Source organism: Bombus vancouverensis, chromosome 5, assembly GCF_051014615.1.
Source record: "Bombus vancouverensis nearcticus chromosome 5, iyBomVanc1_principal, whole genome shotgun sequence".
NCBI classification, from domain to species: domain Eukaryota; kingdom Metazoa; phylum Arthropoda; class Insecta; order Hymenoptera; family Apidae; genus Bombus; species Bombus vancouverensis.
The window spans coordinates 2,836,433-2,862,733 of record NC_134915.1 but is presented as its reverse complement, the minus strand read 5'-3'; the positions used below and the strand labels follow the sequence as shown (position 1 = coordinate 2,862,733).

General features: G+C 35.0%; 1 protein-coding gene and 2 long non-coding RNA genes across 8 annotated transcripts in view; 2 read left to right on the top strand and 1 right to left on the bottom strand.

The window, feature by feature from the left end:
• nAChRalpha4 (nicotinic acetylcholine receptor alpha4) overlaps positions 1 to 26,301 on the bottom strand; it is a 384,984-nt gene that overhangs the window by 57,619 nt on the left and 301,064 nt on the right. The gene's annotated exons all lie outside the window — the stretch shown is intronic.
• On the top strand, positions 5,522 to 10,596 carry LOC117164203 (uncharacterized). Of its 5 annotated transcripts, XR_013058343.1 has the most exons (7): positions 5,522 to 5,698; positions 5,993 to 6,741; positions 6,905 to 6,971; positions 7,058 to 7,197; positions 7,265 to 7,504; positions 7,725 to 8,014; positions 8,112 to 10,595. It is a non-coding gene; the product is annotated as an uncharacterized LOC117164203 (long non-coding RNA). The 5 variants fall into 5 exon arrangements; XR_013058341.1 differs by having other exon boundaries at positions 6,905 to 7,197; positions 8,112 to 10,596; XR_013058344.1 differs by lacking the exons at positions 5,522 to 5,698; positions 5,993 to 6,741 and adding an exon at positions 7,583 to 7,614 and having other exon boundaries at positions 6,767 to 7,197.
• Positions 10,606 to 17,543, top strand: LOC143302663 (uncharacterized). Its single transcript, XR_013058339.1, has 6 exons — positions 10,606 to 11,907; positions 11,984 to 12,031; positions 12,108 to 12,155; positions 12,604 to 12,651; positions 12,756 to 13,117; positions 13,322 to 17,543. It is a non-coding gene; the product is annotated as an uncharacterized LOC143302663 (long non-coding RNA).

The window sequence follows — 26,301 nt, the reverse complement described above, 5'->3', positions numbered from 1 at the left end:
AGGCAGTTTCTGTCAAGAGTTTATTGTATACTCTTTGGAAGCATCGAGAAAGATCCAAACGCCGTTGCTAGGCAGTTTCTGTCTGGAGTTTGATTCCTAATACAACGTGTGTCCCATTATATCGACATCTCCAAAGTACAATTCTATGTGATTTCTAGGGAGAACTATACAACCGATCCACACCTTCGTCAGGCAAAACGTTTATCCCGTGACCGTGGCTACGTTCGGCGACCAGTTGTCACCTCGAACCCACTTTCGCTTTCACAAATGTCAAACAATTACAAATGACAATTGCTTAATTACAGCTATGATAAAATCTAGGCTAAAGCATTAGAAGACTTTCCCAAAATTGCAAAGGGAAGGCTCCGGTTTTCCTTTCATCTCCGACATGTATATTAAACATGCCTGATCCAAATGAAGGTTCGTTAAACGTCCCTAGCCTCAATGTTAACTCGACATATATAATGTAATAGTATGAATAATTATAAACTCAAAACTGAATAATAACTATAAACTAATAACTATAAACTCTGACTATTGCCAGATTCTTCGTAATACTAAAACAAAAATTAACAAAATCGTTTATATAATTTCGTGTCGTGATATAATACAAATCTGAAGATACAACAAAGAAAAATTGAACAGTGCTCGTGGAAAACACCGTAAACGCAAAAATTGAGAAATCTACGTATCAATGAGAATAGCGCAGTATATTAATAATTCGCCATGTAACATCGCTTGATATTTCGCAGCGTTCAATCTCCTCTTTAAAAAAAGAATTTCTCTTGACATGATCAGTGGTTTCTTGGAAATATCGAAGGAATAATACGGAAAATGTGGCTGAGTCTATAAATTATTCACAGCAGTGTGCGCAAAACGTAAGTATTAGGTCGTCCGAAAAGTTTCTTTCGTTTTATAAGGAAATAATGGATGCACAATATTTTTCGTTTCATATTATTTTATCGAATTACGTATGATCTATTTTGTTCTATCAAGATAAAGATCACAGTGTTTGACAGATTAGGTTTCATGTTTGCATAAAGATGCATCGTTGCGAAAGACGTGTCTGTAAAAGAAAGACACTTTTCGGACAACCTAATAGAAGTACGACTGTTAGTTCGATAAACTTGCTCTCGACGTTTTACTTACAGCACGTAAAATATTTTGGTAGTAGAAGCAGGGCACAGGGACGTTTAAATTCACAATAAAGTCCATTTCACAATTCTTTCATTAAGACTTCTCTTTTTACGCTTATGAAACCAGCCCCGGTGGCTACACAGATATTTCTGTTCTTTTCTTCTTTTCAGCAAACAACAATCTCGGTGAATAGCGAACGGGAATGTGTTACTTTATTACATTTCCGCGATTATTCTACCTTCCATTTTCTCGTGTAAATACACTGCAACGTAACAGTTCATAATTGGTTTTATATCACATATTTCACGTAAAGTCTGCGAAATGTCTTAAACAACGTACATTTAGTTAATACGTTGAGGTTAATTAAGTTTGAAAGTTAAAGCTACAATGAAAATAGGAAAATCAGCTACGTTGATCTATATTGTATCAGGAGTACTTTCAGCCTTGTTATTTCGCGTCAGTCTTTTTTTAGAACCCTTGGCAAAGGAGAAAATTTCTCCTTCTTGCAGCTGTTAAAATTTTCATTGCATAAAAATATGCATAAAAATGACACAATCTCTCGTGATTATTAAATCGAGTTAATGCTTAAGAATTGTTCGACTCAGCTGTGAATTTGCGGGAAATTGTAGTAAATAAAATTTCAGTAACTTGCAACTCGATCGTATAATCTGATTCAATGGAACGCAAAACTCTGATATTCGTTAGACCGCGGTTTTTTATGCAAATTAATATTTTTATAGATACAAATGGACCGATACAGAACTTATAATATTTCTATTTATTGAAGATACGTAAAATTATAAGATAAGATAATAAGATAATTAATAAGATAAGTAAAATCAGTAAGTTACAAGTCAACCCTCTGGCACTGAATTGATCTCGGGTTTTTATACAAATTAATATTTTTATACACACGAATGGAGCGATATAGAAGTTGCACAGAGATTCGTTTTACCTATAAAAATTATAATAAGTAAAATCCGTAATTTAATACAAGTAATCTCTCTGGCATTAAAGAGACTGCGAATTTTTATGCAAATTAATATTTACAGAGACAGGACTAGAGTGGCACAGAACTTGAGCAGAGGTTGCTTCCATTATTAAAAATTATAACGATTGCATTCCCTCTGTATTTTATTTTATCGATATTATTTCGCAACCTTTAACGCGAATTATACGCTATTATGGTTACCACGAACGCGCGATCAAACACATCGCTGCACCTTGTTTACGCAGCTCGTGTGTGTAATGCAACGCGTTGAGAAATTAAATTACGAAAACTCGTTAGGAGAAACGAATTATCATCAACATCCTGGGAATTTTAGGATAGGCATTTGCCGCTTCGTATGTTCAATGTTAAAACGTTGTGTTCGCTGCTGCACCCGTTACTCACAGAGACCGTTGGACAATACAGTAATCAGAGTAATCTGGCAGAAACGTGAGCTGAGTATTTAACGCTAATATGGACGTACACGCGTTAAATGAATAACTCGTGAGCGTTGTTGCTAAAGATTCTTATATTAAGCGTTCGTTCACGTAGTATCGAGTATTTGTAGAATTCGCTTCATTTCTTTGCATCTTTCGTTTCGTTCCGCCCTCCCTTTAATATATTTTGTCAAATTCGAGATACGAGATTTATCAATACCATTTATATTCTGGTAGATTTAATATCCCTTTTAATTTTAATATTGCAAGCTCGTCTCGCAGAGAAATATTAAATACTCGTACGCTCCCTGACATTTCATTTTATCCTTATCCTACGAATTTTCTCTACTCTGATTTATGGACATTTTATGGACATAGGAGCACGCTTGAAGATATTTGTAATTTATAAAGATTTTGGAATTAAATATGTTTAAATGTAACCTATAGGCAGGTCGTAATATAGGTACGTCATAGTATAGTCGTCAATATTCTATGGATAATACTTCCCAATAGTAAAATATTTATGTGTGTAAAACATTTATGGCAGATGTTTCGTCTGAATACACGAAAACTCACTATGATTCTCCAGGTCTGAAGCATAAAATACACCGCCGTACCATATCATCGTTCTTGCAACGCTAGTATCTTCGTATCGATAGCTCGTGGCCATTTCTACCATCTGCGAAATTCAGTCTCGCATACTCACATAATACCAATCTTTTATAACTATCTCTTGGAACCAAATTTATGATATTATCTAACACATTATAGAAAATGACGTGGTACCGATATACAGAGTACCGATCAAAGTTCCTTGTTTCTATGGTTAAATAATATTGTAATAGAAGAAATAAATAAGTATATACATATACGTACAATTACTCATTGTGAAATGGCAAGAAATAATTTCTTGATAACACATTTTATTATTACAAGGACAGTACTATTTCACTAATACTACATTTCAATTTTCTGCTGCATTTGTATCACTTCGTACCGCATTGCGGTTATATACATGTGTACATAAATGTGTGTGTGTGTATATATATAAACATCTAAATTTGCACGTTCTCATATGACGTTATATGTTATATGCATGTGGTTCTGAATATGTGTATATAACGTGTACCACAGTCATCAAAAGGAACTGGGGTGCAATTATCGTATGTTCTCGTATTTTTGAAAGTACTGTAATTTTAAAGAACTTTAAAAAATTTTCATACTCTATATTAGTTCGTTATCGCGCTCAATGCAATAATTATGTGTTCCTAGGAAGACGAAACGAGCAGATGGGAGATTTGTTGAGGAGAATGTTAGGTTGGTATGATCACTAGTTCCTACATGCAAAGTTGGTACGACTACTAACGACGCTCCTTCGTTTTTCCCCGTGTGCCACGTGTTAATTATCAGAGAGTATGTTGAAATGGTTGTACATGGTGATGAAATACAGAGTATATAAAACTAAATCTGTGTGAATCAATTAAATATCGAACTCCAAAACCTATTTAATAACAAGATTTGCATGTTAAACAAAAACGAAATGTGTTTACATCTGCATAAAAAGTGAAAGCTTCATGGGAAATATTTTGTAGTAGGTAAAGAAGTGCAATTCCTGCACAATAGATTCAATTACTTTGTACGTAGCATAAACGTCACCAGATATTATTTGGAGAGTACAAATTTTACATAAATAACTGGATTTCAGAATTGATTATTTGTAGAAATATATAAAGAATACAACAAATAACTCTGTGTACATATATTACGGAATTGTCGTTGTCGACATTCTCAGATGTTAATTGTATAAGCTGTATTTAATGCTTAGATATATACATATTATTAAAATTAGTAAATTGTTTCTGCAGTAATCAAATAATTTACTCTTCACGTATAATATCTGTAGTTTTTAAAAATAGGCTTCGATTAAATTGTTTTGTCGTTCTTCCTATGTTATAGGTACCTCGTAATTACTATGTTACTTATCCACTTGCTATTAGCGATTTACGAAATAGCCATCTTCCATCGCAACATATCCTGTAGCTATCAAATACTTATCTGTGAATAAAAGTATTATATTTTATTGTAACGTACCTAAACGTCTTGTTAATGCTATTATGAATCAGATGACTCCAAATTTACTAAATACGTAAGCAGTGGATAATCTCTCGTTTATTATAAATTATAATATTATTATTTTTGCAAATTATTAAATTTCAGGCAAACTACTAGGTTGTCCGAAAAGTTTCTTTCGTTTTATGAGGAAATAATAGGCGCACAACGTTTTTTGTTTTATATTATTTTGTCGAATTACGTACGATCCATTTTGTTACGTTGAGATAAACACCGCGACATTTCACAGACTTGATTTCACGTTTATATGAAGGTGCATTAAAAAACATGTTTGCGAAAGAAAGACACTTTTCGGACAACCTAATACTTCTCTTTAGCCTAAGTTATAGCTCTAGCTCTAGCCCAAATTATAACAAAAATACTTCAGTTATTTGCAAGCATCGACTTAAAATTTTATTTCGTTAAAACATTTTTGAGATTTAACGATGATTTTTCCCAGGGAAAAAAACCATAATCATCATAACGAGGCTCTGACATTGTACAGGCTGTTGAAAAAAAGCCTTTACGGGGCCTATGGTGGTTATCGAGGGAAGCAAAAAAATGTACAATCAACACGGGTGCTGCGATTAATCCGTTCGATTCCGTTCGATGGTAAAATCCATTTTTATCATTTCAGAACGTTGAATGTCGTTGTCGAGTTCCTCCGTCGAGCGTAAACAAAGAGATTGATTCAGAAGTACGTTGGCTCAAGGCTGTCAACACAAGCGACCTATGATACGTGGACGTGAGCTTTGCATTGCAATGGAAGGAAAACATATCGAACATTTGCTGTAACAAAGAAGGTTTTTATTTTGTTTGCCTCTATGAAGTAATCTCTGTTGATATTAGTAATGATTTTGTGTTGACAATGTTCAGCTAACGCACTTCTCAATCACTCTCTCTCTGTTTACGTTCGAAGAAGAAACTCGCTCGTGACATCGAATGTTTGTAAATGATAAAAGTCGATTTCACGTCGAAAGGATTGATCGCAGGACCCACGTGGACTGGACATTTTTTGCTCCTCTTGGTGAGTACTATAATTCATGGACCCTTCTTTTGAACAGCCTGTACGTTGCAATACAATAACTAGACCTCACTGTCTAAAATTGCGATGGTTTTCTCACGTTGAGAAAAAGAAGATAATTTGCCAGATCACCGTGTATATCACCAGGAGGCTCGGCCAAATACAAACCGCACTCTGTTGCTAACTTTATACTTAGGTAAAATGTTTCAAGAAGAACAACCGACTTATTTTTTTACGTATATGTCCCGTTTTTCTCTGTACACTTTTGCCATCGGATTGCTAAGTTTTTCATTGCAGTTTCACAGAAAGTGGAGAGCTGGGTCAGAAAGCAATCGCACGCGAATTGCTCTACTTCTTCGTTGCGGTTGAAACATCGCCCTGCTGCTGCCTCTTTCGGTGCTCGTGATTTTGCGGATCTCCAACTCTCCGAATAATGGAAACCACGCTCCCACGACCAATATTTAACTTTCGAGCAAATTTCGTCGATCCTCGCGCGTCGATCGTGCTCGATCGGTTTGCCAACAGCTTCCACGTTTGCTGGTGTTACACTTGTCTCGAGGCGTCGCAGATAAAATGTGTTTTGAACGTTTCTTGCTAATGTTTCATTCCCAAACCGTAATCGCGATCTACTCAAAAATCCAGTGGTCTTTGCGCCCTCAAATAAAGTAAGCTTAATAATCGTGCATTGTGTAACCGAAGACGTACAGTTTCCTCGCTCATTGCGCTATCTACCGAAGAAACGATAAACAGTGCAGCACGTGTAGTGGAACGTCTGTGAAACATTTTTTGTTTTATTTGGAAGAATTTTACAATCAATTCTTATTGAGAATTATAAGTAAATTATTCTGGCGTGGTGCTATAACGTGTATAATAAGTGATTATCTCAATAGTTATTGAGATATGTATAATTTTATGTGCTAGACTAGGTTAGCTGCGCAGTAGTGATACTTGTATGTGAATATCAGTGTGTGGAAGTGTGTGTGTGCGCGGCGTCTCGAAAACAAAGGAACGTAAACTGTTCAGTTAACAGTCTGCTGTGGAAGAAGGTGAGACGCGTGCAAGTGTGTATCGATGAATATCTTTGAAATCGTTTATCCAATAAATATATAACTATTCTAATATGAATTCTAAGTGTAAATTTAGTGTTTCTATACCGTTATTTCGACTCTTAAGATCCAAAATTCTCAACAATCGTATGTTTGATTCTAGCTGAATCTAATGTTTAAATCTGGAGGGTAATGCCCTTTTAGCCTGCGGATCTGATCCGCCGTGTCAAGTAATTGAGTAACTAATGGATTCTGGTGGTTGTTAACTCTTTGTTATATTTATTACTGAATTTGGATATTTCTTCTTTAACTGTAGGTATCTTAAGGTCGCGATGTATCGTTTCGTTGGTAACATACCAAGGTGCATCTATTAAGGATCTTAGAGTTTTTGATTAGAATCGTTGAAGAATTTCTATATTGGAATTACTTGCTGTTCCCCATAGTTGGATCCCATAGGTACAAACAGATTTTAATATGGCTTTATTGTGAAACATTTGACTAAACTATTTGTACTCTCACGCAGTTCCATGTGGATAATTGACGCTGCGGAGATGTGCCACACGCGGTCCAGTTGATATTTGACCGACGCTCGTACTGTACAGAACGTTTAGGAATTTCATGAACACCGTGACGAGACACGACTATCCTGATCATATTGGTCAAGTTTGAAACGGATCTGAAAATGTGTACACAAGTTAGAAGATATGGAGTTAAAGAGAAAGCTGCTTCCGTTTTTCGTAGCGAGATGCAACTGGCCATCGTGGTAAATTTATTTTTATTTATTATTACTAATTTAATTGGTGATACTGTAGGACTGACTGTTTTAATAAATTATGTTTAGAACGGAACTTTTAAGAAGCAGCGAAACTAGAGGTAAACGAGTGGCTGATAAACGCAAGGAAATCGAATGAGAACTGGGACGCAAAGTTTCACGTTAGAACGCAAATTGTTAAATTCATAGCAAATGAATTATATGTTCACAGGTATATGCAGACCGTGTCGTAATGGACGCGTCACGACCCAGCGAGCACCAATTAAAAAAAAGAGGAGACTTATTCTCGCGACCGTCGAAGAGTTGGTTATCATGTGAATTAATGAAATAGAAAATTGCCTCTGGACGACGCGCACACAGCTACAAAATCGGTGCAGGTGCGCCAGCCTGTCTTCCGTTTAATTTCGAACATCGACGTGAAAAATTGGCGCGCGACCTTCTGCCTTGATTACGTGCCACCCGGATTCAACCTCTGGCCTCGTCGCGAGGCAAAAATTCCTCGTAAGTACACAGATTCGCGTTCGATATACGGGTCAGCCGGTCGTCGACATTCCGGCACATTAATTTCACAAGTGTTTCTATTCACACCCTTGCATAGGTTCATTGGCCCGTAAGGGCTCTTTTCAAAGGGCGCTGGCAGCCTCGTACGAGCAAGGAAATCTCTTTGAAACTGGCACTGGGCTCCGCTTAATATTAATAGCAGCATTTGCGGCTCCGTATGAACGACATTTAACTAACGAGACGCCTCGATTCGGTCACCGTGCTTCTTTGCCTTCTTTTTCTCTTCTCGCTCCTCTTTTTCTCTCCTTCTTTTCTTTTCGTTTTATTTATTTAAGGTCGCTCGTACCTGTGAACGTTATTTAGCGACTACCACGGTACACAAACGAACGATCCGAATTTTATGAGAACACTGACAGAACGATCTGCGATCGAAACATCGAGCGATATTTTGTAAATGCGGGGACGTTTCTCTGTGAGAAAAATTGAAACAGGAAATTAGAACTGAAGGAAATTTGTATAGTTTTGTTAAACAATTGTTAACTCCCGTTTAGAATTAATGTTACGAGGTGAAAGAATAGATAATTTTAAATCTTGTATTAAATATCGAATGATGTTAAAGAAATAAATAATTTCTACCGCGTTATACAAGAAATTTGATATGTAGAGTGCGCTAAACATTTATAAACTTTGGTTTACCTGCATTATCGTTATTAAATGATTCGATCAGGTCACATTCATGTCATACATCCTGTCATATCGTTTATTCACCGCGGCTACCGTAAATAATATTTCCGTGTTATTCCTCAAAATGTTATATCGGTTGATTATATCGATTATTTTATAGATTGGAGCATTTTCAACAGAATAATACAGAAATGGAAACAACTATCGAGCGTTGTATAATTAAAAAATAATTGAAACGAGCCATCGGTTGGAAAGCAACGTTTATTAATTAAAAACTTGACATGAACTTTAAGCGAGTTGTAAAATAGTCTTCCTCTGTTCAATTTTTCCCACTTTTTGAACGAACATTTACACACAGCTCGATAGAGATGTATTGCTGTTGTACTCGATCTTCATAACTCGAAGTTCTAATTAAAATAAAAATCAAGTCGCACAGAATTCATATTTCTGAACAATAAGTTCTCAGCGAATTTAACACGCGTCACTACGATTCTTTTGAAACGAGTTCTAACGAAAGCGGCGTGGTTTGCTTAATAATGGTAGGGCGGTGTTCTATACAAAATTTATTACTGTTGTTTTGCGTTAATAAAGCTTGGCAATAGGCAACCAGCACGCACAGCTTACGTCGAAAATTTTAATGATCAAGTGAAAAATGCGAGGCTTCGCCCACCACAACGAATCTTTCGAAGCGAAAATACGGGAAATCCAGACTACAATAACGAACTTGTTAGAAGCTGAACGATCAATTTTAATTTAAATTTTCCCTGTGCTCAATTTTAAATTGAATTTCATCCTTTCTTCTCTTTTCTCACTTATGCACTGCCATTCGTAAGCCTTTGGATACCAAATGCTATTGCAGAAAAAAGTTACATGAAACGATATTTTCGTAATATTTTCAAAGTTCGACGCTTAGAGATCATTTGTCTACTGTTTATTGTGTATCTCTTGCCATATCTCTTGATCGTAAAGTAGAATAAGTTAAAATTCAAACGAAAGGAAGAAATTTATGCATCTGCGTCACTCATATTCTATCTTTGTTTTTAATTTGATGTTTTATAAAATTTATGCATATCGATGTTTAGGATGCGACCAAAAATATGCATTTGCCAATACAAGACATCGAACAGACACATTGAATCAGCTGTCTGTAACCTAACTGAGGTATCTGTGCAGCATCTTTGATTATTGCTGTCTTATTTATAATAATTAATATTAATTATCGTTTCTATTAATGTCTACTAATTGCCTAAAATAAGATCAGAGGCCAAAATTAGATTTTAGAGTTTCCTTTGCAGCCTACTTTATGCATATATATTTCCAATAATTTGCTAGTGTAAAGATATTAGTTGCAAAATGAAACGATCGTATTCAGGATGAAACTTACATTCAGAGTTTTATTAAAAATAATATTACTAAAAGTATGCTTTAACAATTTCGATATATGTTGACTATCTTAAAAATAGCGTTACAATTACTATAATTAATATCACTGATTGATTGTATTTGTAATCGTCATCAAAGTAAAGAAAGGAACAATCGAGGCATAATTAAGCAGCTACAAAAAAAGAATAGTAATAATAACATATGTGATCCTCGTAAGCTGAAAAGAACACACCCTGTAAACCTAATAAACGAGCAAACATCTGCAAATGACCCAGATCGACTGATCTCAATGATAAGAACATTGCCTCAATGAAGACACCGCTTGTGCTATTTTGTCACATTGAAAAAATTGTGCTTAATGTGATAAATGTGTGCTGATAAATTGCAAAGTATGTAAAGTATAGGAGATATAAAAAGAAAATTTTTTTTAATAATTTCTTGGTATATTTAATAGCAGGTTGCTCTTCTTATTCTGAACTTTCTTCTTTTTTTCGTTTCACTCTTTTATTATTCGGGTTTTCCAAAGTCGTATCTATAACCAGTTTTCATCGCGCAAGAAACGCACCCGAGTATTATTCTGATCTGTAAATTATTCCAACGTACAATATCCAATTTTTTCCAACATATCTTCGAACTAAATTAAATCCTGCTGCTATTAAATTAAATTAGCCTCGAAGAGAACAAAATCCACGCGTAATAAACGTTATCTACTGGCACATTTACGTAACTACTGAGTTCCGATTGATTGCAGACTTTCGTCGAGTCAGCTATTCCTCGCGCGACCATCCGATTCGAACGTCGATCAACGATTCGAATATCGTGAATTTTAACGCGAAAGCACATTTCCCTTCAACGCGTAAACAATGTGAAATCGCCGCAGGAAGCGAAAAAATCTCGATGAAGAACCACGATGAGAGAAGAGAAGGGAAGGAACAATCGACTTGAAAGAATACTCGTTCGTCCCCATTCACGGGATCATCGGCGAACAGCGTCAAATTAAATTGATCCCCGACAGCAGGTCCACCTTCGTGCCCGGCATCGATCTACGTTTCCATTGGCGTTCATCTGTTTTATTCGTCGAATCAGCTTGCGCGGTAAGCACGGACAATGCTCATAAATTTTTTCCTGCCGCGGCAGACATGGCTTCCGTTTCATTTGCATTGTCTCAGAGCGCGTAGCTGAGGAGCGTAACCAGGATGCACACGATCGATCGGCGGCACCATTGTTTCGCTTTAGTGTCGGTATCAATCGCGCGGGGCGTTCATTACGACGGCATTAACAGGCTCTTCAAAAGGAGAAAACGATTTCCAGAAATTGGAAAAATGACGAATAAAAAACCTTCGTTGAAATGCTGGATGAAACCTTTGAAATCGGCGAATACGAAAGATCCGTGGTATTTCAGACCAGCGTAGTAGGACCCATGCTCTTTTCGATATGCACAACAGATCCTTCAGACGCCTTCATTCATCTGCATCATTCGTCAGATTACCTTCACCGATGACTTCTTGCTTATCCAGTCTGTGCCACTGACCAGGAGTCGACCGAGAAATTACAAGCAACGTGTTTGCTGCGGGACCAGTGTTTACGTATCGATGTATGAAATTCAGGTTACGCCTATTAGAGTTGTTTCTTATCTTCTTAAAAAATGTTTATTTTATATTATTTCTTTTAATTGCGTGTTTAAAGTGGTGTGCATCTTTGGAGATTATTAGTGTCACGTTAAGAACGATCAGGGACAGAACGAATCTGTAGCAAGTTGCATAAACCAATCTTTCCAGTCTTTCAGAAGATCTAGAGTCTCTTCCATGGAGCTTATGTATGTTCAGGTAATTAGTTAGATGATGTTGTATATTGTGATATTACACCTAGGACAGTTGATTAACATATGTACAAATCTTTCAGAAGATCTAGAGTCTCTTCCATGGAGCCTTTCTTTTGTAGTATGTTCAGGTAATTAGTTAGATAATGTTGTACATTTTGATATTACATCTAGGACAGTTGATTAACATATGTACAAATTTTTCAGAAGATCTAGAGTCTCTTCCATGGAGCCTTTCTTTTGTAGTATGTTCAGGTAATTAGTTAGATGGTGTTGTACATTTTGATATTACATCTAGGACAATTGATTAACATATGTACAAATCTTTCAGAAGATCTAGAGTCTCTTCCATGGAGCCTTTCTTTTGTAATATGTTCAGGTAATTAGTTAGATGATGTTGTACATTTTGATATTACATCTAGGACAATTGATTAACATATGTACAAATCTTTCAGAAGATCTAGAGTCTCTTCCATGGAGCCTTTCTTTTGTAATATGTTCAGGTAATTAGTTAGATGATGTTGTATATTTTGATATTACATCTGGGACAGTTGATTAACATATGTACAAATCTTTCAGAAGATCTAGAGTCTCTTCCATGGAGCCTTTCTTTTGTAGTATGTTCACGTAATTAGTTAGATTATGTTTTATATTTTGATATTACATGTAGGACAATTGATTGACATATGTACAAATCTTTCAGAAGATCTAGAGTCTCTTCCATGGAGCCTTTCTTTTGTAGTATGTTCAGGTAATTAGTTAGATGATGTTGTACATTTTGATATTACATCTAGGACAGTTGATTAGCATATGTACAATAGAGTTTCAGATACGAAATTAGCATATGTAAAATAGAGTTTCAGACGGAAATAATACTTTGTAAGAAGGAGGTAGTCTGTCTGTGAATAAGTTTGGACAAAGGACTCGCGTAGGAAACAGGATGTACATAGAACGAGGCAGAAAGCAAAGGATACGCTAGATAAATTCTGGAAATTCTGCTGGCTCATTGAAGGAACATCGCGATCGAACCGTAAACCTAGTACGAAGTTGTGATTGAGACACTATGGACTTCCGGAATCGTACTGCAACGGTAGAAGCAGTTGAACGCCAGCTAACCAGGACCAGAGGAACGCAAAGCGGTGGAATAAGAAAAATACAAGAAGAAAAAAAAGTAAAAGTGCAAGAAGAGATGACACGGAAAAGGCCAGTGAGCTCAGGTCAGTAGAGGAAGAAGCACGATGTCGCTGTCACGTAAAATTAATGATAAAAAAAGGAGTAGCTGAGCTATAGCTTAACTTGACTGTGCTTTTATATTTTTGTAGGTAGTTTTGTAGGTTTTGTAGGTATAGTATTCACGAAAATGATTAAGTACAATATTACAATGATTGAATGCTTGCAGTTTTTATATGTTGCGTTTGTAGGTATTGAGGAGCAAGGAGAGGATCCTGATTGCCCTACGTAATGGGGAAAATGTAATGTTGGACCATATGCTAAGGTCAGGTCAAAGCCTAATGGTTCACTGTCAGCTGGTATAGAATGACATGGATTTGGGTATGGTCGTTGTCACACCGCTAAAGTCGCCATTGGACAATGCTTTGAAAGACATCCAAAACTGTCTCAGACTGTTTTCAGGAATTCGAGGAGAATTAAAATGCAACATCCTTCGAGCAACTATCATTCTGCTGCTCCGGTCTGCCGAAAACTGTGGGACGAGATACCGTACGAATAATAAACAACGTCCAAGCCCACTAGAGAATGCCATAACGACGAATCTACATAAAACAGGCGTAAAAGGGCTCTTGTATCGCGGTTGGACACGAAACACACGGTATAATAAAGAAGCGAATCAGGCGATTGCAGTGAGAACGATAGAAGGAGGAGAAGAAGAGAAAAGAAGAGACACGAGAAGGAAGAAACGAAGAGGGAAAGGATTCTGTTGCAGTTCATAGCGAGTTAGGTGGCAAAGGTTTTAAGGCGAAGGCGAGATAAAGCGACAGGGCGAGTAGTCGGCAGATGAAAATTTCGTTTCTTTCACCTACACACACCGACCTCGAACAAACGACCTCCGATTGTAAAAACGATGAAGCAAGAAATTAACTTTATGAACTGGAAGAAAAAACAGGAAAGAGAGAGAGAGAGAGGAAGGAGAGTGGAAAGAAAGAGAAAGAAGACCGTGACCACGGATCTGGACCTTCTCCAAAGCTACAGAAACTGTCGGTCGTGTTGCCGGTTGTTAGAGCCGTACAAAACCAAGATTTTAAAGTCGACAACAATGTGCCGCAAACTGGGACGCAACGATTTCGGTCTCCGCGTTCGGTCGTTCGTTATTAACGTTTTCAGGACTTTATTCCGTTCTCTTTGCCCTTTCTTTCCTCGCCGACTTTATCTTCCTCTTTATCGCTGTCTCTTTGTCTCCCGCGTCGGATGTGTATTTTACTGCACGTAAAAACCGAACCTGTAACGCGTTCAGCGTGGCCTGATACATGCAACACGCGTAACTTCTTTTTATGTTTCATACTCGCCACTTTTATTTCTTTTTTTTCTTTTCTTCTTCGGGAGTTGGGAGGGAGAAAGGGAGGGCAGTGTCTTCGACAGTTTCGTTCCAACTCGGTGAAAATTCTTCAATGCCGCTGCTTCCAGCGAGAGGTCAATGTTCTGTCGTTTATCAACCAGCAGATTTGTACAAAATTAGGATATGCAGCTGTCAGACGCATGTAAAACACGCTGCGCGCATTCCATTGGTAGAATTCGCTGTTAATACCTCGTTTTATCCGCGTCTCTCACCGCTGCGAACGTTTAAATGTTAATCAAGTTGATTCGACGTGTTTTCGGTTACTCGGTGCTCACTGTTGAATCGCGAAATTCATTAATTTTTAAGGAGATACTCGGACTACGTAATGAGAATACTTCGAAGATACTTGGATGGTAATTTAACACTAGAACTACCACACCAGTAAAATTGACTGGTTTTACAATTTTATTTTAAAATTCCTACTTCGTTATATTTTTTTCCGCAATGATGTGATGACTTTCGCAACGATAACCAAAAGAATAATATAATGAATTTTATTTTGTTTTTTATGTATTCAAGCTCCAAATACCAATAGTCAAAATGACTGGTACTTGTCAAAGTGTAAAAGTGTTCTGCAATCTGTTTGTCGAACCCCAAGTAACTAGTTGCCTCCTTTTGTACAACTTACTACACGTTTTGAAAATTTTTACTGCGTGTCATTCGATATGATGATATCAGTTATCAGGAAAATTCCAGATCGCTAGATGCTAACACTAGAAATCCCACAGCAGTCAAAATGATTGCTTCTACAATTTCATAAATGTGTTAACCCTCGTTGGTAGAAATAGCTTCGTGTTAACTATCGGTAGTTCTAGTGTTAAGTAATAAGTTTCATTGATAGGAGTAATTTTCGCTTCGCGCAAAATCAGTTTAACTTTTAACGTGCGTCATAGTGGAATGATATTTCAATTTCAAGAAATTTTTAAAACACTACGTTTTGTTAATTACTAACAGAAGGTTGAAGAGCGTTAAGCTGCATCTTTAGATGATTTATGGTGATGTAGGAATAGGTAGGCATATGTATGATTTAATTATGCTTTTGAAACAGACCATCTGAATAACTTTTTTGTTCCTGTACAAAAATATTTCATACCGCGTATGCCGAATTAAATATGCAAATCTTTTAAATAAATTGATTTGCAAACGACTTAATATGCCAGAGAATAAGATGCATTTGAAGCTTTTTTTTCTTATTAGAAGAATGAGAAATGCACTAGAAATTGCGAATGAAGCGTGTGCTATTTCTAGAGAAGATGCTCGCCATGAAGAAATTGTCTGTTAGTGATTTGCTAGATTTAAAACTGATCATTCGAACTTTGATGATAAAAACCTGCACGATCTAAAAACTGTCGACTGAAGACAATAAATAAAAAGCTATGGTATTAAAAATAAATCTATTTTCTAAGATACAGAGTCGTGAATTACTTGAAAATCGACATGATGTATTTTAAACATAAATTCAGCTTATATGAGTGTGATGGTCCAACGAATGTAAGTTGGTCAGTATCATTAACATAGTATCATAGTATCATTGAAGAGATACAGAAGCATTCGAAAATCAAAGACAGAATGACTTCAGAGTTCAAAGAGCAACGACAGCTGCATAAATTTACATCGCAAATAATTCAGAACATTTTGATGTAATTTAAATAAAAATTTCGTTGCAAATATCCGTAGAACAATTTCTCGGAAGAAAAGTAAATTTCGTGAATTCGGTGAATTAGCGTATCGTAATACTTAATGGCCTCAATTTCGCGGAGTATCGCAATTGTGGCTCATACTCAAATTGCACTCTAAATTACACACTATAATCGCCTCTAGGCGGAACGAGCATGAAACTAATCCCGAAACTTGTTTCAAGCTAGATCAAACGTGTTTACCCAGTGTAAAGGAAGAGTCGAACATATTTGTCGATGTCTGGGCTTGCAAAGTTCCAAAAGTTAGGATCGAACGCAGAATTATATGAAATAATATAGTCCGTTTGTGTATGCTTGTTTATTATACTGTAATTTATTTATGTTACTCCAAGTTCAAAGTATAAACACGTTAAAAAGATTGCGAAAAGCTCGAAGCAGTTTCAAAAAATTCTTCAAATTATTTTTCCATGAAGGAGAACAAGTGGTTTAATTGTGTAGAATGGTTTGCGCTTTAGATTTTTCAATGGCGATAAAACAATTATTCCTATTCACTGTAATATAAATCCAAATGATGTCAGTTTGATCACAACGTGTTTGATAAGAACGTTAATAAAACATCAATAAAAGCGAATGAAATCTCCCAGTAGTAGTTTCAGGTTTGAAAGTTAAAGATCGACATTTAGTCTTCAACTCTTTGGTTATTTGCACAGCAGGTTTAACAGCTCCACAGAAATATGGGCAGTAAACATAGCAAGCACATTAAAAACTTATTAATATAAAGGATGGAAATTTTGAAATAATATTGCTCGCTGGCTATATATAATGAAAGAAATATCTTTGTACGAATAAATGAACGCGTAACGAATTGTAAAATGAAATTTATTACAATACATGAAATATCCATATTTCGTTTGATTTTAGAGACAGATTAAAAGGCCTTCGTGTAAAATGCTGTCTGCGAAAGCCGTGTATTTTTTGAAAACTTTAGCAGCGTGATCGTCGACACACTCGTTTCGAATTAATATCGCCAATGCACATTATAAACGTTTCGTTCGAATAGCGTGTCTACCTGTTCAGAATAAGGTGGGCCGCACGGTCCATTTGTGTGATAACCCAGATCCGAAAACAAAAACCTTTTGTTTGGCGGTTGAATATCGCGATGACGCACTTTGATAATCAGGAAGACTTTCGACAACTCGCATTCCGATAAGGTGCAAGGAAAATGAAACCGGCGCAACGAATGAAAACGGGCCACTCTTTTCGCCATTTTTTTTACATCCAAACATATATACATATGTATAGTTCTCGCCACTCTAATCAGCAATTTTAGTTCTATGCTGAAAAGCTATAAAAGAAAGTACGAGAAGCAAACGAAACCGCGTGTTAAAATCCTTTTCTTTTCTAATGTGCACGCGATTACGATTATTATTATTATCTGTTATTATTATTATATTATTATCTATAATTATTATTATGATTCTTATTATTACCTATTATTATTATTGATATTATTATATTATCTGTAATTATTGTTACGATTACTATTTGTTAGAATTTAATCTTGGAATTAGGATTAATATTCTGTGGAAGACACAATGTTTGTGTTGAAATAATACAATGTGATATTTATTAAACAATTATTTCAAGAGTTATAAATGTGCGTTCTGGAATGTAGACAGTTGGCTAGTTATTCACAGACTAACTGGCTTAGTGACCCATGGCCCTTGAAAAGGTTTAGAGCCCCACTCTCTACGCAGTAATGAGTGTGACCTGTGTGGGTGTCTGTGTGGCGTCACATGTGGCACAGAACCTTCTAGTAGCTTCTCGACGTGCCCATCTAGAATGTTCCATCCATATCCTCACGCTTCTTCCGGCGTTTTTTGAAAAAGCATGCACGTGCTAACTGCCGTGGTGCATCTCACGAACGCACGCTGGTGGGGATGGCGCTGGGCAACGAACGGAAGAAACCGTATGATCAAACACTCTATCCGCATGCGACTGATATCGTTGTATTCCAACACTATTATTACCTATTATTATGATTATTATTATTATCTATTGCATTCTACGATTCTTTTGATTTTAAGAGGAAAATATTTAAAACGGTTGTGCATATGAGAGTTTGAGCATTCTTTGCATAATTTTTCCATACAAGCTGCTTTAACCTCTTAACCTATGATTTACGTTCGAGAATGTCCGTAATATTTACGTTTGGTCCGATCATCGTATTACGGGCTATGCCCGTAGTTATAGGTTAAGGGGTTAAACAAATTACATTAGAAATTAGCAGGTGATCAATTAAAAAGACGATGAATTATGTTATGAATTTTGTTATGAAACACACATATCTGTGGTTTACATATCGCTGCCATTTTTCATTTGTAAATATACGTACAATGACTGTAAAGTACAAATACAGTTGCATTTTATGTGTGACATATAGCGTTGACGTTCTTTATTTGTAAATATCCGTACAATGACTGTAACATACAAATGCAATTATATTTCATCTGTGATATATATCGTTGTTGTTTCTTATTTGTGCAATGTACAATGTATTGTAATGTATAAATATACTGCAGTTTAACTCCTTAACCTACAACTATGGGCATAATCTGTAGTACGATGATCGGACCAAACGTAAATATTACGGGCATAGCTCGTAGTACGATGATCGGGCCAAATACAATATATAATATAATATATAATAGCTTGTTTACGTTTGCGGACCAAAATTCTCGAACGTAAATAGTAGGTTAAGAGGTTAAGTATGTGAATTCAATAGTTTCTCTTCTATACTAGGTTGCTCTATTATACCGATAAACGCTAACAATTGTAAATTTTCAAAGTTCTGTATATTTTATATTTCACATTGTATAAAAATGTTTTTTTTTTATTTAGATGAATTTTACAATCAATTCTCATTGAGAATTATAAGTAGATTTTTCTAGCGTGTGAAGTAGCTTTGTTTAGGACATTTCACGTTGAAAAGACGATCTCTGAATGCAAGACATATAATTCTTTTTAAAATTTTTATAAATAATGCTAAATTACATTCTATTGTAATTTTCATATTGGTAAAAACAATGCAAGATTTATTACCTATTGTTAGCAGCAGTCGATAAATGGCAGAAGTACAGATGAATTACGACTTGTTCAACCCATATTTTAATATATTCAGCGCACAACTGAATAATCGACCTCGTCTAGAGACACAGCATTTTTCCGTGATGGAATCTCATCATCATTTGCCTGATGGATGGCTTAAAGTCGTAGAAAGCAGCGGCAAATATTTAACTCGAACTACTTGTATTTTGTTTTAAACAAACTTTGAGTTTCACTGAAATATTTCGATTATTCTTCAGAACACCTAATAAACTGATAAATTAAATTGTTAATCGCTGTTTGCGATTGTTTAATCTAACGCTCCGCCTAACGCTCTCTGTATATTTTTCCCTTTTTCATTAGTCAGATTGCCAAAAGTCGCATTTTTATAATTTCCAAATGTTTGTCAGAATCGCGCGTGTTTATATTTAAACTGATAAAATCGTATGCAGAACGCGGCACTTTTCAGTGGCTACGTTGAATCTTGGAAAATATTATACGGGACAATCGGAGTTGAGTCGTTTCGTGTTATCGCCGGGAACAGCGGCCGCATGAGAAGTAGAAAGATCAGAGTTAAATCAGACTGTGTAAAGTCGGTCGGTTTGATCACTCGACACGAGAACACCGCGCCATTAAATTGGAATCGCGAACAGATACCTACATATATCCGGCATGTGACACAAAATTTTGATGATAAGAAAGACGATGCGGTGCGGAGGAAACGACGTAGAAGGCGAAACGACGAATAGCGGGAAATCGAAAGGGGGACAACTCGGCCATAAATCCCACGCTGTAGAGGCAAATCACTGGCGTGGCAATAAAACGCACGTGTATAGTTCCCTTTATACTAATCCCAGTAACAGAAGTAAGTCTTACGATTTACGTAGTTTACATTGCATTGTTGTACATTGTAATGGAAATTTACAACGTAATTTTATGTCACCCTATATATCGCAGAATGTAGTTCATAGATTGGACTTTTACGGAAATTCATATTTTTCGCGATATAATTAAGAAACTTAAGCCTTTCTAAAGGTAGAAAATTGTTCTGCTTACCAGGTATTACAGAAAACACTATGTTTTGGATATTTTATATATTTTTTCATATTACGTGAATGTTTTGTAATTTTGCGAAGAATTCATAAAAATTCGCAAAGTCTCGTAAATTAAGTCTATAGGAAATATCCTTCGAGCCTCGGATAAAATTATTGTTTCTGGTGTTTCATACGAAGAGATACATAATGCGTATCTTTGTTTATTTTCTGATAGTATTTAAAAATGTTCTTTAACGGAGAGACGTACTTGCAGGAACGATGGTGCGTTGTAAAAAGTTTTTAATCCTTAGTTTATACTCGCTGATTTAATCTGCTTATTTAAAAAGTTACTGGGAAGTTGTAAAATAAAAGCATTTTTATTTTCTTCCTAACAAATTCCCTTTTATCTCTCCACTTATTAAAATAATCCCTCTTTTCATTAAAGTACACTAAAGATTAAATATTAGAGAAATAGGTTCATTATATCCACGTTCGTAAATTCAAAAATATCTTCTTCGCATTTTGTGAACACCGAAGACATCAATTCAGGCAAAATAGCGTCGTAGTACAGGGCTAATAAAATTTCAAAATACTTTATACGTATAACACGTACAAAATGAATATAATGTTTCCTGTGATCAGTGTTCACAGACTATAGTGAGCCACTGTGTATTTACGTAACATTCTTTTTTTTATTTATGTCCATAAAATATACCAAAAAGTTTGGCTGGAAAAGCGTGAAACACGTACAGCGGTATATTTCAATGATTATCATGGTGCACAATGGAACCCAATCATTATATGCACACTTTGGACTGCAAAATTCCAAAACCACAAGGCGTAGATTCAAAAATGAAACCGGTGCTTAGAGTCTACAGAGTTGGAAGATAGTGGGATATTGAAGCAACGAGGAAAGCCATTACCAATTCTCTAGAACATTCAGGTATTCAACATGTTCTCGCTGTGGGATTGCCTGATCAGGCTGTGAGAAGAGTTTTATACGAAAATCCTAATTTCCCTCCTCCGTAGAGAAACTCAGCGAACGTGACGTGCTTCCAAGATTCTGTAAGATGTATCGATAGTAAGCAATAAATCAGATAGTTTTTAGAACGACGTGTCGAGGCAGTAAATCGACGAAGAAACGAAATCTTGAACATTGTTCTTACTAATCGTGTAAAAATATTCGAACATTGTTGTGTGTTGTTTTCTTCAGTGCCAAATTCGAGAGGTCATTATGCCGGATTTTATGTGGCTCGAACGAATACACATGATCCTTTACATCATTTTCTCAATCGTAATTTAGTTAATCGAAGAAATAGAAAATTCAGGATATAAAAATTGTTGAAGTTATTTCTTCAAGAAACACTACACCTTTTTCTTTTGTATATCCGTGACCTGAAGACTGCTGTTACGAAGAGAATACAATTCAGTGAAAAAAATCCAAAATAAGGGGAGGTTCCTATTATTGTGTCCTTGAATATAAATTTTGTTTTGGGTTACAAGGACTAGAAACAAAAGAGCTGTAAGTAGATTTCTATTGCTGTTTCTTGTACCCCTCAGCTACAGCTCCACACCAAGGTTAACTTTTTGATAATGTTCTTTGCTATAAATATATTCCTATTGTATTGTAACATTAAAAGAGTGAAAGAGATTTCTATTGCTGTTTCTTGTAGCCCTCAGCTACAGCTCCACACCAAGGTTAACTTTTTGATAATGTTCTTTGCTATAAATATATTCCTATTGTATTGTAACATTAAAAGAGTGAAAGAGATTTCTATTGCTGTTTCTTGTAGCCCTCAGCTACAGCTCCACACCAAGGTTAACTTTTTGATAATGTTCTTTGCTATAAATATATTCCTATTGTATTGTAACATTAAAAGAGTGAAAGAGATTTCTATTACTGTTTCTTGTAGCCCTCAGCTACAGCTCCACGCCAAGGTTAACTTTTTGATAATGTTCTTTGCTATAAATATATTCCTATTGTATTGTAACATTAAAAGAGTGAAAGAGATTTTTATTGCTGTTTCTTGTAGCCTTCAGCTACAGCTACACACCAAGGTTAACTTTTTGATAATGTTCTTTGCTATAAATATATTCCTATTGTATTGTAACATTAAAAGAGTGAAAGAGATTTCTATTGCTGTTTCTTGTAGCTCTCAGTTATAACTACACGCCAAGGTTAACTTTTTGATAATGTTCTTTGCTATAAATATATTCCTATTGTATTGTAACATTAAAGCAGTGAAAGAGATTTCTATTGCTGTTTCTTGTAGCCTTCAGCTACAGCTACACACCAAGATTAACTTTTTGATAATGTTCTTTGTTATAAATATATGAACAATGAAAATATATTCCTATTGTATTGTAGCACTGAAAGAGTGAAAGAGATTTCTATTGCTGTTTCTTGTAGCCCTCAGCTACAGCTCCACACAAAGGTTAACTTTTTGATAATGTTCTTTGCTATAAATATATTCCTATTGTATTGTAACATTAAAAGAGTGAAAGAGATTTCTATTGCTGTTTCTTGTAGCTCTCAGTTACAACTACACACCAAGGTTAGCTTTTTGGTAATGTTTTTTGCTATAAACATATAAACATGCTCCCTATCCTTCTTCCATTGTATTGTAACACTGAAAGATTGAGGATCTGGATTAACATACACTAAACCTTTACTTATACTCAGACCTATACCTTATACCTATAACTTATACCTGTTCCTCTGTCAGTCAACTTCAACAAAAATGTTCATACGAAACGAAATTTATAGCACACGTATTCCCGATGAATATCATTATACGTTATAAATACAGGGTGTTTCATTTCGATCCCACCAAAGAGCATATTCTAGCATATTCTACGAATAATTAAAAATAAGAGAAAGATATTCCATAAACATGGAGCCGTAAATGTTTTATTACCAGGTTATAACAAAAATACCAAGATTATAAATTAGTGTTAATACCAGCTATATACGTACGTAGCATTAGAACGCACAGTGACATGACCAGTTCCAATGACCGCTAATAGTAAACACAAACAAGGAACCAGTCACCTATAATCTCGGTATCTTTGTCAAAACTCTGTAACAAAGCACTTACGACCCTATGTTTAGTAACAACATTTTATTCTTTTCTTTCTCAATCATAAAATATGCTGACACTGTTTGGCAGGGTAAAAATGAAACACCCTGTATAACAATATAATGAAACATTGTCTATACATGTTCATTATTTTCTGTACTTTTGTATTATGTTTTTCTATGCTTCTGAATGTTTGTACAACGATGCTGATGTCAATCCACGTCGACTAGTCTGTTTTTTCGCTCTTAGTTTGATCTAATCCCACGGATCTTGGGCTTGTCGTAAACGTTAAGACAGGTCTACGTAGGTACGTGAAGACTTCTTGACCTTTCGTGACCCCTTCTGTGACCTCTTCTATAACCCCTTCTGTGACAGATGTCATCCCCATGTACTTCATAGTGGTCAGGGGTTGTAAGACCTAAACGTAAAAGTTTCAAAGCAAAAGGTTCGCCAGTCGTACCGTTACTTTGCCAACATCAACTTGCAATATACTTATAGAAAAATAAAAAAATGTAAGAGGCGACCTTGAATGCAACATTACTCACGATATTCGATTATATATAGAATTCGTGCAATTATTGGAACCACGATACCAGCTGCCCATGCTCAATTCTACAATAAACCCAATCTTCCTAACTTGGCATATATCTCGTGCAATATCTCAAATACGTCAATCTTGACCTTCGCCCACGGGATGTTACCCGAACGAGCATTTCAGGTTCGTGATATCTCTGTAACTAAAGAAACTGCAGCATTGGAAGCACTGCCAAATGTATGGTAATTCATGGCTTTCGAGGCTCCAATTACGAAGATAATGTGTCCTCCGCAAATACTTTCGAAAGACAGTGGATTTTACTCATCCGTATCATAAATCTACCAGATTATTTTCATGTTCTGTGTATTTTACTTTGCTCGAATGTCTGAATGCATCGTATAAAAAACTATTCGATTTGTTACTTTCTCTTGAATCTTGTTATTTAAAACGTAGATTTGAATAATATATATATTAATAATATTATAATATTATTGTAATATTTATTATAATATATAATATACATTATAATATTATATTACAATATTAATATAGTAATAATTTATTAATTTTATTATATTAATATAACAATTTAATATAATAATATTATAATATAATATATAACATATATATTAAACATTATAAATATTATCCTTATATATAACATAATATAATTCCTCATATATAAATATAATATAATAAACATTATCCTTTCAATGTAACAGGATTAATTGAAGTTTATATAAACGAAACAAGAATTAGATTAAATAGAAAAAACTGGGTTCCTTTTTTCAGTTATTGTATGTAGAATGTTTTGCAATTGGATATGAAATTGTATTATTATATAATAATATATTATATATTATATAATAATGAAATTGTTTCAAAACCTGTACCGGTGATTTGTAATTTTATTAATTTTTGAAAATCTGTAATTTAAAACCTAAGAATTTAAGGAAATAACGTATCTGTAATTCGTAATTTGTGTTCGTAACAAAACATGCAAATTGTATTGGAAAATAACGTTTTCAAAGCTTCAAGTCGAAATGATAAGGAATAATACAAATAAATTCGACGATAAAACAAATGAAGATTATAAAAGAATCGATTTGTTTTCAGACAGACTGAGAAAAATTAATTTCGTAACTTTGTAGATTACAAAATTATTAATAATTTCCTTTGACTTTAAGTCAAGCTGATTAAAATTTTGTCCGAACATTGAAATACTAATCCAAGAATTTCCACAGCTGAGAAACAAATATCTTAAATCCAATTTTTGGGAGAAATTGGCAACAACTTAGAAGTAAAAATCTGTAAATATAGTAAACTGGTAGATGTTATGCACTCGAATCTTCGTACGTATGCTTCCGGCAAATTCAATTTGGAATCGAGTAGCAAGTCAAGAATATACATTACTTGTTTCTCCCTCTCGGTAATTCAAGACGTTTCGTGTATACATGGAATATGTAGAGATGTTTGCTTCTATACACGAAGATGAACGACGGTTACCAGAAAAGTGGGAAATAGGGTGAAATATGTTGACAGCGAGACATTTCATAGGCTGCAAGATTCTCTAAGATATTCGATATCAAATATTGGAAAATCTCTTTAAACCGGCAATGACATTGCATACATCCTTTTTCAAATTGAATAAAAACATCAGGTAATTTTAGTAGTAAATAAATCATTTTTATCTGATTTAATTTTTCTCTTACTTTTTAAACGAACATACATTTACATACGTCCTTTTTCAAATTGAATAAAAACATCAGGTAATTTTAGTAGTAAATAAATCATTTTTATTTGCTTTTATTTTTTCTCTTACTTTTAGACAGAATATTCTTTCACTGCTTAATTTTTGCAATATTTAATTATTATTATTTTGTCGTTATTTTTTACTCAAGCTATTCGGTATTATTCGATTAGTTGTTCTTTTAATTTCTACATATTGTGTTATACAGGGTGGTTGGTAACTGGTGGTACAAGCGGAAAGGGGGTGATTCTACGCGAAAAAAGAAGTCGAAAATATAGAATAAAAATTTAAAAATTTTTAAATTTAAAAAATTCAAAAGATAACGTCAATCGAGACAACGATCTACAGTGAGATTCGTTGTAACGAGACGCGATAAAGTGCACGCGTACCGAGCGAAAATTCAAAGTCGATTTTCTCGAAAACAGAGCTTCAAACGAAAAATTTTTATTCTATATTTTCAACTTCTTTTTTCGCGTAGAATCACCCCCTTTCCGCTTGTACCACCAGTTACCAACCACCCTGTATACATAATACATACATATTAATTTTATCGCGTATATGCCTATATGTTGTGTGATATCTATGTAAATAGAAAGACCTAAGTATCTTTTATCTTTTATTTATGGCTTTAGGAAAACAGTCAGGACAAAGTTACGCTACTTGAAGGGACTCGTGTAACATTGTTTAT